Source organism: Catharus ustulatus, chromosome 1 (assembly GCF_009819885.2).
Source record: "Catharus ustulatus isolate bCatUst1 chromosome 1, bCatUst1.pri.v2, whole genome shotgun sequence".
Classification (NCBI taxonomy): domain Eukaryota; kingdom Metazoa; phylum Chordata; class Aves; order Passeriformes; family Turdidae; genus Catharus; species Catharus ustulatus.
This window is the reverse complement of record NC_046221.1, coordinates 24365125-24377457: the sequence shown is the minus strand read 5'-3', so window position 1 is coordinate 24377457 and position 12333 is coordinate 24365125.

Below are 12333 nucleotides of genomic sequence, written 5' to 3'. Positions count from 1 at the left end.
TTACGTGTATGTTTTTAATTCAGTGATAGGCACCCAAACGGAACTGAATCAAGTGGGAACTTGTTCTCAAAAATGATTTTTCCAAGCTGAGTGGATGCCATCAGTTCTTCATGTACTCATCAGAAACTAAAATTAACCAGCACCATTCTTAGATGAGCCTTTTGCTTTCTGGGCAGAAAAACCCAAGGTTGTTGTGAGTAAAGTTAGTGACTGAGAAGTCATGTGGAAGCTTCTGCAATATTCAGTTTTCCAGCCTCCATTGGAAGACTGTGCAGAACAGCAAAGATCGATCAAAACTCCTTGACCATGTGGTCTTTTTCCCTTCACATTACATATTTTATCTGTGTTGGGATATATTGATGGGTTTTATCCAGCCCAATGTTAAAAAGACTTTTGCAAGACTAGAGAAAGTAAAAAGAATTTCTGCTATAGTATTTTTATTGTTGTTGATTGTGGTAGAGTAGATTTTTTGTTTCCAGAAAGGATCAGACAAAATATACTGCCTTCTTTGAAAAAGGAAAAAAAAAAAGGCACCCACAAACAGCTGTGACACTTGGTAAAGATCAGAAAGGAGATTTTTAAGGAACCTTTTAGAAAATATTGTCAGGGTGAGTGAAAAGGAGCATATTTTTGATGTGAGATATGTAAATGCAAACAATGTGCATTAAATATGCATTGAAACTGATACTTTTTCACTGATTTTGCAAAGTTGATAGGGTTTTATGGAGGAAAAGCATCCATATATGAATTTATTCAAACCACCACTTAAATGTTCATTTGCACTAAAGCAGCCTGTCCTGTTTGAAAGGAGATGGGAAAACACAACACATTAAACTTGTGATTTACTTTGGTGTCTACAAGGATGTCTTGTAAAGCTCTGAAGTTCACTGTCCATTTTTTAGCAAGCCAAATTTGCATTCACACTGTTAGCTTTCTGCACCTTAAACCCATCCACATGCCTGAAAAAACACATTTTCTAGTGTTTACATGGATACTTGCTCACATTGACATGCTCATGCTAAATCCAGACAGAGGACTGTCTCTGCCACTGAATGGAAAATGAATTTTCACAGACTGACAGATTCCTTTGTACAATTACTCCTAAAGGGTTTGAAATCAATGTTTAATGATATGGAGTCCTTTATTTTATTCCATGTTTCACATATCTCATGTTGTGCTAATTTTCATCCCTTTTAAAAGAAAAGTAAAACCTCAGTTCTTTAATGTTAGGATCAATTTTGAGTAGCTAGATGAAGGAGGAAAATTGTGATGTGATAGAAGGAGAAAAAACCGGCAGAGAGTAGGAGAGCTAGCAAGTGAGTTTGACTACATGGAAAAGTTGCATATAAACATAGGGGGGAGACTTTTTTCCAGTTATTCTGTTTTCTCCTGTCATATGAGATGACGAAGCAAGACTCAGGAATGGGATTTTGGTTCCAGATACTTAGGCCAACTCAATTGCGAGTTCCTCTGCACTTCTTCAACATAGCAACAGCTCTATTTTTTAAATTTTGCATAAGCTTGAGCTTTTTCTGGGTAGATATAAAAAAAAGTCTTATGAGACAGCTTGACAGCAGATTAAGCTGTCCACAGAGACAGTGTCTGTAGTTCAGCTGCAGACACCAGAGAATGTACAGCTTTGCTGCAGGAGAGTCACTGACAGTGTCTATTAGTGTGCTGTGTTGTGCATTAGAAGTTGACTCCTGCTGCAAATTGAAAATCTTTGGTCATCCTAAATGGCATAGTTTTGCACACTTGGATTTTGATAAGGTTATCCACAGGCAAGTTTTTCTGGATCTGTCCAGGTGGTTCACCATGTTAGAGGAGCAAGTCTGAGAGCTTAGTGAGTCTGTCCGACACCCAGTGTAAAGAATAATGCAGAACCATCTGCCATGGGAAAACAAAGGACTTATTGTAGGTTGTGAAGAAGGAATGAGCTTTCTGAGCTGCTCTGCCAACAGGAGAGCTACTGTTAACTATTATTACGCCAGCTCCAAAAACGCAGAATAGGAGGCCTGCATGGCATTCTGTTGTGTTCCGTCTATGTGCATGGGTGGCAGGGTAAGTGTTGCCACAGAGTGGCTGATTTTGGTCTTTCCACTAAGTATGAGCAACTAGGCTTGGCACAGAGACAAACTTCAAGGTTCCAGGGAGGGGAAACCTCTAATTCTCCACACAGTAGTTCTCTGGCTTTTGTTAAATAGTGGTAGATCACTCAGCCAGTCAAGCACTCTTTTCCTTATCCTAGATCATCCTTCTGTGAAGGAAGCCTCGAGGAGTCTGTTCCTCAGCAGTTTTCCAACTGTCTTGCTTCCTCTCCCTGCAGCGACAATTACCTATCATTGTATCTGACCCTGCTGGTGCTTCCACTACCACTGAAGTGGCTGTGAGCTAAATTGCTGCCTTGTGACTCTGCAGCTTCCAGTCTTGGCCAGCCAGTGATTTGTACTCTAGTTTTTCCTTGCTTCTCATTAAGAACAGGGAAAGCAGTGTAGTAGAATATGGCAAGATGTGTGATACTTTCACACATTTTGGTTCAAGCAAAGCTATAGCTAGAATATATTAGATTGAACATAATGTTCAGCTGATCAGCCAAAACAACTTTGGATTCAGAAGATCATCTACTAAGTACAGAAGATTCCTGAACAACTGTCTGTGATGCACATTTTTACAAGAACACACAATGATGCCCCTGTTACTCAGAAAGAATACAAGACTAGCAATACCAGTCTCCTACCACTAATCTCACTTCCCCTTGCCTCCCCAAGATCACTATTCCCAGGAAAAGGATTCCTCCCAGTATAGGGTGGAGCAGCTGTGAAACAGTCCCCATGCTGGTTAAATAAGTGTTTTTGTAGCAAGACCAAAACCTGCCATGATTTCTTGCAGGAACTTGTATCTCTGAGTCCCTTTTAAGGAAGGTGGCTGTAACCGTGGGTTGCACCTGCAACAAAATGTATATCAGAACTTGCATGCTGGCAAGAAGTTTGTGAATGTGAGGCTGTAGAAGGTGGCTTATGTAAGCTCAGGGGGGATGTGCTTGTGTGAAAGTATTGGTTGCCATGCATATTTTGAACTGAAGTTACCTATCAGAATGTGATAAAAGGATTGCAGCATCATGAGGTTAGAGGCTTTTTCTCTTTAGATATCTAGCAAACCTGTGGTGTTCCAGCTTTGTTTTGTTCTGATTTATTTCACCTTCCCACTGCCATTCTCCTTTCTATTGTGTGTAGTAAGTTGAAAAGATAAGCATTACCTTATAGTTTACCATCTCAAAAAGAGAGAAGGGCAGCACTGTCTGACAATTTTGATCACTCTGTGGTGATCAATATTAAGGGAATCATAAAATTTGCTGAGTTGGAAGGGACCTATCAGGATCATTGAGTCTAACTCCAAGAATCACACCATGTGCCTAACATTGTTGTCCAAACACCTCTTGAACTCCACCTGAACCTGACTTGGTGCTGTGACCACTTCCCTGGGGAGCCTGTTCCAGTGCCCACTCACCCTCTGGGTGAAGAACCTTTTTCTGATGTCCAACTTAAACCTCTCCTGACTCAGCCTCGAGTCCTGTCACTGGTCATGAGAGTGAAGTTGTCTCTGTTAGTTCCAACAAACAGAATTCAACATGCATGGCACCTGCCTTCCATTAAGCACTGTTAAAAACCTGTCATTCTCCACAGTGTTCAAAATCTCTTTGCCAGGAGATTGAACTCCCTTCCTACAACCCATTTGGAGTCACAACAATGTGAGCAAACAAAGTTTACATTATGATGGTGCTTTTCAGTAAGAAGTGAGAGCCAGTTTCAGTTGACACATGGACTGAAAGAGTCTCAAGGACTGTTAGCCAAGCACCATTCATGGGCAAGGCAGTCCCTTTTGCTAGGGCAAGAAACACATTTTGAAACATCTAAGATAGGGAAAATACAAAGGTGCCAATAGAAGCTGTTTTCTGCACAATGCTATATTATTTTGGCACTGAAATCAAGCCCACAGATGAACATTCATTCATTCCTTGCAGCCTTTAATTTCCTTATATTTACAAGCATTCAGATTAATGTATTTATGGCCCATTTCATTCCAATTAAGTGGTCTGTATCTGCCCTTGAATCTCATGTGAATTTTATTGTTAATATAATATTTTGCTGCATACTTTGAACAGCTTTAAAAGTATAATGTCTTTGAATGCTCTAGTTAAAGAAAAATTATACTCTCAAAATGCTGTGTTACAAGTTGGAACTGTATACTTTGGAAATTATGTTAATATTATAATTCCCAAAGGCATCACAGGGTGCTTTTGTCTGTATGTCTGTCTTCTACTTTCTGTGTTACAGTGTGTATTTGTACTTCCTCACTAGCTTGATACTCTTCAGTCTGAAGGCCTAAGTCTGCAAAGACAGGAATACTGTACCTCAGCTGAGCAGTCCCACAGAGCAGAGAGGGCTTACTCATGTGAGTGTAGTGGCTCACAAGAAGTATTTGCAGAAAAAGGCTTTCCTTTAGTAACTGACTGTAATTGTGAGGACACATGGTAAATAACAGCACCAAGACACCAGTAAATGGGGTCTGTGTTTATTGAAAATGTGGACACATTTATCTTCAATAATATCTTGACATTTATTTAAATTATTGCTATTATAATTTAGTATATTATTTTGTATGGAAACACATTAGTCCTGTGAAAGGATAGTTGCAAAAAATGTGTTGAGTCTTGCTGCTTTATTGTTTATTTGCATTTAGTATACATTTTGGTTGTTGAAGTGAAGCTAGCTTCTTAGAGAGGCAGGAAGATTGATCAGTCTGAAAAAATTATAAATAAGTGTCATACTGTGCATTGAGTTTTGCAACTAGAGTAGTATATGTGTTCAGATTTAATATTTTTTATGCTTTAGAGCATTTTTATTTGCTTTAACATGTAAAGGAATACAGATTCAGATTACTCAGAAATGCTATTGTAGAGCTAATTTTACACATAGTGGGGCGATGTTGTCTGAAAAACTAAAATTAGAAAACATTGCATAGGCTGCCTTTGGCTTTAGTTTGTTTCAGGAAGGCCTGGTAGGTATCTGTTGATTCCAGATGCTTAAACCAGGGACCATGTTTGTGCAGCATCTTGTAACTGAAGAAAGTTTTCTGCAGTGATAAAGTTGCCCATCTGGGCTTGAAGTAAGATTGCTGCCTAAACAAAAGCATAAGGTCAGCAAATTTAGGTGGTGGTTTGTTTTGGGGTGTTTTTTGTGCATGGACAATTGCATGAAAATAGGGTTGGAGACTCAAAGTATTTAAAATCATTTAGCATGATTTACTCTTGTTGTAATTCCATTGACTACAGTTAAATTAAACCAAGAATTTGGCTTTGTAATTCTACAGATTTCAGTGTCAGGCAGCTCAGGTCTATATAAAGATACTTAAGCTTAGTAAATCAGCAAGAATACTATATAAATTGTAATGCGTGATAAAAATCTTAACTCTAGTTACATTATTTCTCTAAAAATTTCTATCCACTGCTTTTTTATACAAAAGGTCAGAATTTCACTTCTTAGTGGCATAGGGATATGTGGAGAAAAGCAGGATGCTGGTACAGAAATGTATCAGAAATAAGATTCAGTTCTTATTGCTCCACGTGTGCCTACTTTACACGTGACAAATCCCACTGAAGTTAACAGAAGTCATATAAAGTTAAGTCTCTAACTCTCATGAGATACTGCTTAAGAATCTTAAAGATAAGTTATGTTCTCAAAAGGCATTATTAAACTCGTGCTTTCAGGTTTACAGATTACTATGAACAGTGATGACAGCTTCCGGACACATCCAGAGTAACTTTATTAATTGATATTACACCACACCAACATCTGCTAGCAAATCAAAATCTCTCTCAGTACCTTCATTTCTCAGTATAATTTCACAAAACAAAACAAAATAAAACAACCCTCCCCCTGTCCTCCCCAAAACAAAAACAAACAAACAAACAAACAAACAAAAAAAAAAAAAGGCAAAAAAACCAAACCAGCCTCTATGCTGTTTGGATTACTTTTTTCTCTCTTTATTTCACCTCTTTTGTCATAAAATATCACTTGCTCTGGAGTTGTCTAGGATTTCATAATTCAAGGAAAGCAGGCAAAGCGGTTTGGAATACATTTCTTCATTCAGCTAAGGGCATATATTCAGCTGGTGAAAATCAGCACAGTCCTGTTGACTTCTACAGCATTGTATCAGTCTATACCAGTGCAACAGTTAGCATGTCAGGTTTTAGCATTTCAAGTCACTTTACCTACATATGCAGTAGGATTCTGTTTTGCAAGATGGAAAGTTACCTACAGTGCAAACTGTACTACCTAGACTACCGTTGATACCTATTCACAGGACATGATTTCACTGTATCATTTCATACTTGAAATTCATGATGTTCTTTTAATCAGGGTACAAACATGAAAAGGTGCGTGTGTTACTGTTTCTTTTAAAGGTGCATCATTTTGTTTTTTATTCTGTGTGCTTAATAGTTACTAGTCAGTGTTCTTTACATTCTTTGCATTCAGCATTAAATCATCTACAGTGTAAAATACAGTATCACCTGCAGAGGTACAGAAAAATATAACAGTGAATTGTTACTCAAATATACTGGTTTACCTTTTAGTCATCAATATGACATCAAGGGGCTACAGCATGTGAACTGTGGTATATAGAAGTCTTGCACCATTGCTGTACAGGAAATCTTGCAGACTCTCTCCTCTTCTTGCACAGCTGCTGATTACCATATACACATTGGGAAAAAGTATGTTTCTGCTGTACAGAATGGCTGGGAAGTAACACAGACACTCTAGAGCTCCCTTTGCAAGCTTTCAAACAAAGCCCTTTGATCTAACTGCATGCCTGCTCTGTGTCCCAAATTTCACCCTATGGGGCTTTCTGCTTTAAGAACACCCTCAGCTGGGGCTACTTTACGTTGACTGCATTGAAGTTCATCGGAGCATGCACCTTACCGTATTAACATATTCTTTAGCTTTTACAAGTTTGTAAAGATGGTTGACTGCAAAACTAATGTGTCAATACAGCAGAATTAAATTAAGGCACACTGAAAGTTATCAATAATGTATTATATCAGAATTACAGTCCTTTGGAACTGAACGTTTTGCTGCTGGCAGTGCAAGAAAAGCAAAGTTGTGTATTTATTGTTGGGTGCTGAGGGTTCAGTATGAAAATCAATATAATAAAAATTTTCACAGTGTCTAGTTCTCTTTAGTTCCCAATTACTGAAAAGTAAAAAGGTGAAAAATTAGTTTTGTATTTAAAACTGCTTCACCCTTCTAGCTATATTTTTCTTTTATCTAAAAATGTAAAATGAATTAAAATGCAGTAAGTATTGTATATTAAATACAGAAAATTAGCAACATTGATTTCTAGTTTTTATGTTTCCAAGTGTTTTTCTCAACATCCTGTGTATTCTAGAAAATCAACAAACGCACACAACCAGACACAGAAACATAAGCACATGCACACCCTTTCCAGCATCTTACTATGTACCAATTTTATAAAAATCTAGCTTCATTTATCCCAATTATTCATTCCTAGGTACGTTGCTTATCTATTATGAGTTCCGTTTAAAAAAAATTAGATAATCTAAGAGTTTACTTTTTGTTTCAAAGTCTGAAATTGCTGGGGATGCTGTCTGATTCAGCACTGGTCTGTTTTTACTGAAATCTTTGTTTCGGTCTAGGCAAACTGTGCTTTAATTCAGCTATAATGGGCTCTCAGTTGTCCATGAAATGCGCTATTTTTCCCAAACGTTATTTGATCCAACTGTTGTGCTAAGTGTGCATGGTATTTTTGTATTCCCTATGATTTTGCTGTTTTCATCTTCATCTTTTAAGGAGCTGAGCACACTTTACTGATTGACTGTTTTTTCTTGATTGGTTATTGTCATGGTTTGACACTGGCCAAATGCCAGGCACCCACAAAAGCTGTTTGCTTATCTTCTTGTGCTACAGTTGGCAGAGGAGAGGGGAAAAAATGGACAGAGGGCTCATGAATTGAGATAAGGAGTGGGAGAAAACACTCCGAGGGCAAAACAGGTTCAAATTTAAAGGTATAAGCTAAATTTATTATTAACAGAGTCAGAAGAGGATAATGAGAAGTAAAATAAGCCTTTAAAACACCTTTTTTTCTCCCCTGCCCCTCCCTCCTTCCCACCAACAGCACAGGGGACAGGGCCTGGGGGTTTGGTCAGTTTGTCACCTGAGATCTTTTTCTGTTTGCTCGGGGAGAGGAATCATTCCTCTGCTATGCCGTGGAGTCTCTCCTGGGGGAGACAGTTTTCTGTGAATTTTTCCAGTGTGGCTCCAATCTCACAAGCAGCAGTCTTGCCAGAACTGTTGCAACCTGAGTCCCTCCTAGGGACAAACAGTCTTTTTGAAACTGTTGTGACATGGGTCACTTGTCCACGGCGTGAAGTCCTCTGAGGCTAAGCTGTTCTAGTTTGGAAACAACAGCCCTCTCTCTGCCTCTGGAATCAGGGGCCCTCTCTCTTCATTCGAGTCTCCCACTGGATCACAACTTTCTCTGGCATCCCCCGCTCCAGTGTGAGTGCTTTTCTCAAAGGCTGTGAGTGGATTTCTGCATCCCCCATGGACCTCATGGGCTGCAGGGACACAGCTGCTTCACCACGGTCCTCACCACGGCCTGCAGAGGAATCCCGGCTCCAGTGCCGTGAGCCTCCTCCTCCCCTTCTTTTCCTTGGTGCCGCCATGGTGTTATCCTTCACATGTTCTCACTCCCTTGTCTTCTTCGGCTAGAAGAAAACCTGCTGCCCATAGGTACTGTTGCCACAAGTTCCACCAATTCAAAACTCCTGCAGGATCCCGCAGCACCAAGAAGTCGATCTCGCCTAGGTTCCATGCTGGAGAGTCACTCACAATGTTTTTGCCACTGCCAGGCAGCCTCGCCACCACTGAGCAGGCAGTGATGGCTCACAGTGCTGGCACCATTTAGCACCTCCCTTCCTGCAAGGGCTGGGAGGGAGAAGCCACTGCCACCCCTGCAGCAGACATCACCACCCCTGGGAAAGAACTGCCCGGCCCTGTTTTGATTTTCTTCTTAAATATGCCATCACAGAGGCATTACCAACCTCTCTAATTGGGCCGGCAGCATATCCATCTTCATAGCCATCAGAGATTGGCTCTGTTGGACATGGTGGAAGCTTCTAGCAGCTTCTCACCTCCCCCACTACCAAAAATCAGACTGTGCCAAATCAACACAGCTATAAATATGACTAGTAACATTTCTGGGAACATAGAAATGATAAAAGTGTATGTTTTGAATCAAATACAAAATGACATGTCAAGCTCCAAAACAAGCTGCGTTTTTTCTGGTTTTACTTCAACCAAAAAATCCTCATCAAAACACTTTAAATACATCTTGAGCTGATGGTAAACTTCATTAAGTTATCTTTAGAGCAGGATACAAGTACTTTCTACTAAGGCAGCCTGCAACAAGCAACCAGATCCGTGAATCTAAAAACTATCAGCTCAAGCAATCAAAGAGAAGTCAGCTTCTGGATGAAAGCTGGCACAGGGGCAGAAATGACTGCAAAGCTACTGAGACCCTAAAGCCTCAAAGGATTTTTAACTTAGAATCGAAGCTTTGTGCTGCCCTTAGAAACCTGAAGGAACTATGAAAGCCTTTTACAAGCATTAGTTACATAAACTGCAGGTGCGACACAGACAAATAAAAAGGTACCTTTACATTATGTGACATTCCAAATTAGTCTTTAAGCACATTATAAGATTATGAGCAGCAGTCCAGCCAGGGACAGACACAAAGTGAACTGCAGTGAGGCCAGAGTCACAAATACCCATATTAGCCATAGCTAATTGTGAAAAAAAGGAGAAATAATGGAAATATGTAACATTACATAAAAGCTGCCATAGGGATCTGGATACTGTCTGATGCTTTATCTCTGATAGTGCTCAGAGCAAGACACCACAGAAGAAAATCCAACAGTCTCTTGAGAATTATGGAACAAATTCGTCATGTGGGAATTTTCTGCCTAGCCCTCATCTGTGAGAAGGTGAGTTCATAAAACCCAATTATGGAAAAGAAAATTATAGGGAAAAAAAATCCAGTAAGCAAAATGCTAAGGAAGGAAAGTTTACTAAGGTAGGAAAAAGCACAAATATTACTCTTCCCATTACCCACATAAAAGTTCTTCTATTCTTTGCCTCAAAATTATCTAATGACACTAGGTTTCACATCTGTTAGCACCATAGAAACAAATGTTCATTTAAAAATAATTCTAAATGCATTGTCTTTAGCTATCATTTGCCTGCCATTTACTGAAAAACAGTAAGATTTTTACAGTATCTGTATGAGTTCTCATTTTGAACTCAACAGTTGTGTTTCTCCTCCATCTCCCTTTGATAAACAAGGTCATCTTTTAGTGCCCTTGGCACACAGAAGTCCTTTCCCTAAGTATTTTCATCCATTTTTAGAAATCTGATTTATCTGGCTGGACTTTCAAGTCTTTGCAGCCCAGGGAAGAAAAACTAATTGGGGTCTGATTAAAATCCTGTGAAGTGCCTAGCAGAGAACTCCCTCCTCCCCAGTGCCTGCACAGGGAGGGACCCTGCACTCTTGCCTTCCTGCCATGGCAAGTCTTTTTATTTCCAGGCACCAGGCTCAAAGCCTCATAGCACAAAGCATGGGATGAATAAATCCTCTTAGCTCAACTTTGGTCAAAACATTTCTGAGGAGTCATTCTGTCCTGGCAGACTTGACACAGCCTAGGCATTACCTCTGCTGCTGTGGCGGAGCCGAAGCCCCCGGAGCCCTGCAGCCCGAGTGCTGTGGCAGCACGGGGACACACAGACAGCTCTGCTCCAAATTTGGGGCCACTCTTGAGCCTCCAGGGCTGCCCTAGCACTGGGGACAGCCTACTCGTGTGCAATGCCATGGGGCAGCCACCTGAAACTGGATTGCATGGGGGTAACTCCAGAATGGTCCAAATCTGAACATGAATTTGAGGCAAGGACTTCACCATGCTTCACAAAATGGATATTAAAATAGTAATACTCCTGATTTTGTGTGTATTTTAATGTAATTTATTTAGTTCGTTTTCAATGTACTTCTCCAGCTTTGCAGGCAGCTCAAGGAGAACTTCTGCCTGGTGTGTTTCCAAAGTAGCCATCCTTGTTTTAGAACATGTCAGCTCTTTCCTGAGGAATAAAATTTCCCTTATGCACTATCTTGCAATTTTGAACACTAAATTTAATTTGCAGCTGAACAAATTTTACTTGCAAATCTAGTATAGTCACTTTCTTAGTTTCCTTCTAGTTCCTCACAGGCTGCTCTTGGTTTTACTAAGCAATTTGGTATCACAAATTCCTGTGGGCTCACCAATTTTTCCAGCTCTTCCCAAGCATGAAGACAGCAAAGCTATTTCAGTAACAAAACTCATTTGTGCTTGGTATGATTAACATATTAACATGTGATTACTTTGCTCCATTTTTACAAAGCTGTGACTAACATGCAGTAATTTTTAATGGTAATGCTTTGAGAAAAGGACATTTGAAATTCTAAGTTGATAGATCCCAATAACTCCCGGACTTTTCTTAGCACTACCATTAACCTAATATAATATTAACCCTGCCGAATATTACAATGCTTTATTTTGCAGTGCAGGTGGCTAACGAGGGGTGACATATTTTTTTCCTCTCTTTTTCTTATCTTTTTCCTCCCGCCGAAATAGGACCCAATTCTGTGTCAGGACAGGCTGCTATTTCATAATACCTTGGCCTATGCATCTGCCGAAGGCGAAAGGAAAAGCGAACTCTGCTGTTCCCTCTGTAATGACCACTAGATGGATCAAGAGGAGACAAACCTCTGACCACGAAATCCTGCCCCCTCCTGGGAGGCGGATTCCAGACGAGAGCCCCAGGATACAAGTGCACGTTTAGATTGCAGGGCTCCCCTCAGAGCCACCCCCGCTCCCCCTCCAAGGGCTGTCCCGGCGCTCGCCCCGCCGGCGGCTCCTCGGCAGAAGGGAGGCACGGAGCGCCTGGAGCGCGTTCAGCGGAGGGCTACAAACATGGTGAAGGGACGAGAGCGTCTCTCTTAGGAGAAAAGGCTGAGGGAGCCGGACCTGCTCAGCCTCAGGAAGAGACTGAGAGGGGACCTCATTAATGTGTATAAATATCTGAAACGGAGGTGCCAAGAGGATGAATCCAGGCTTTTCTCAGGGGATGGGACACAGGGCAATGGGACACAAAGCAATGGGCAGAAACTGATGCACAGGAAGTTTCTCCTGAATATGAGGACTGTGCAGGTGACCGAGCACTGGAA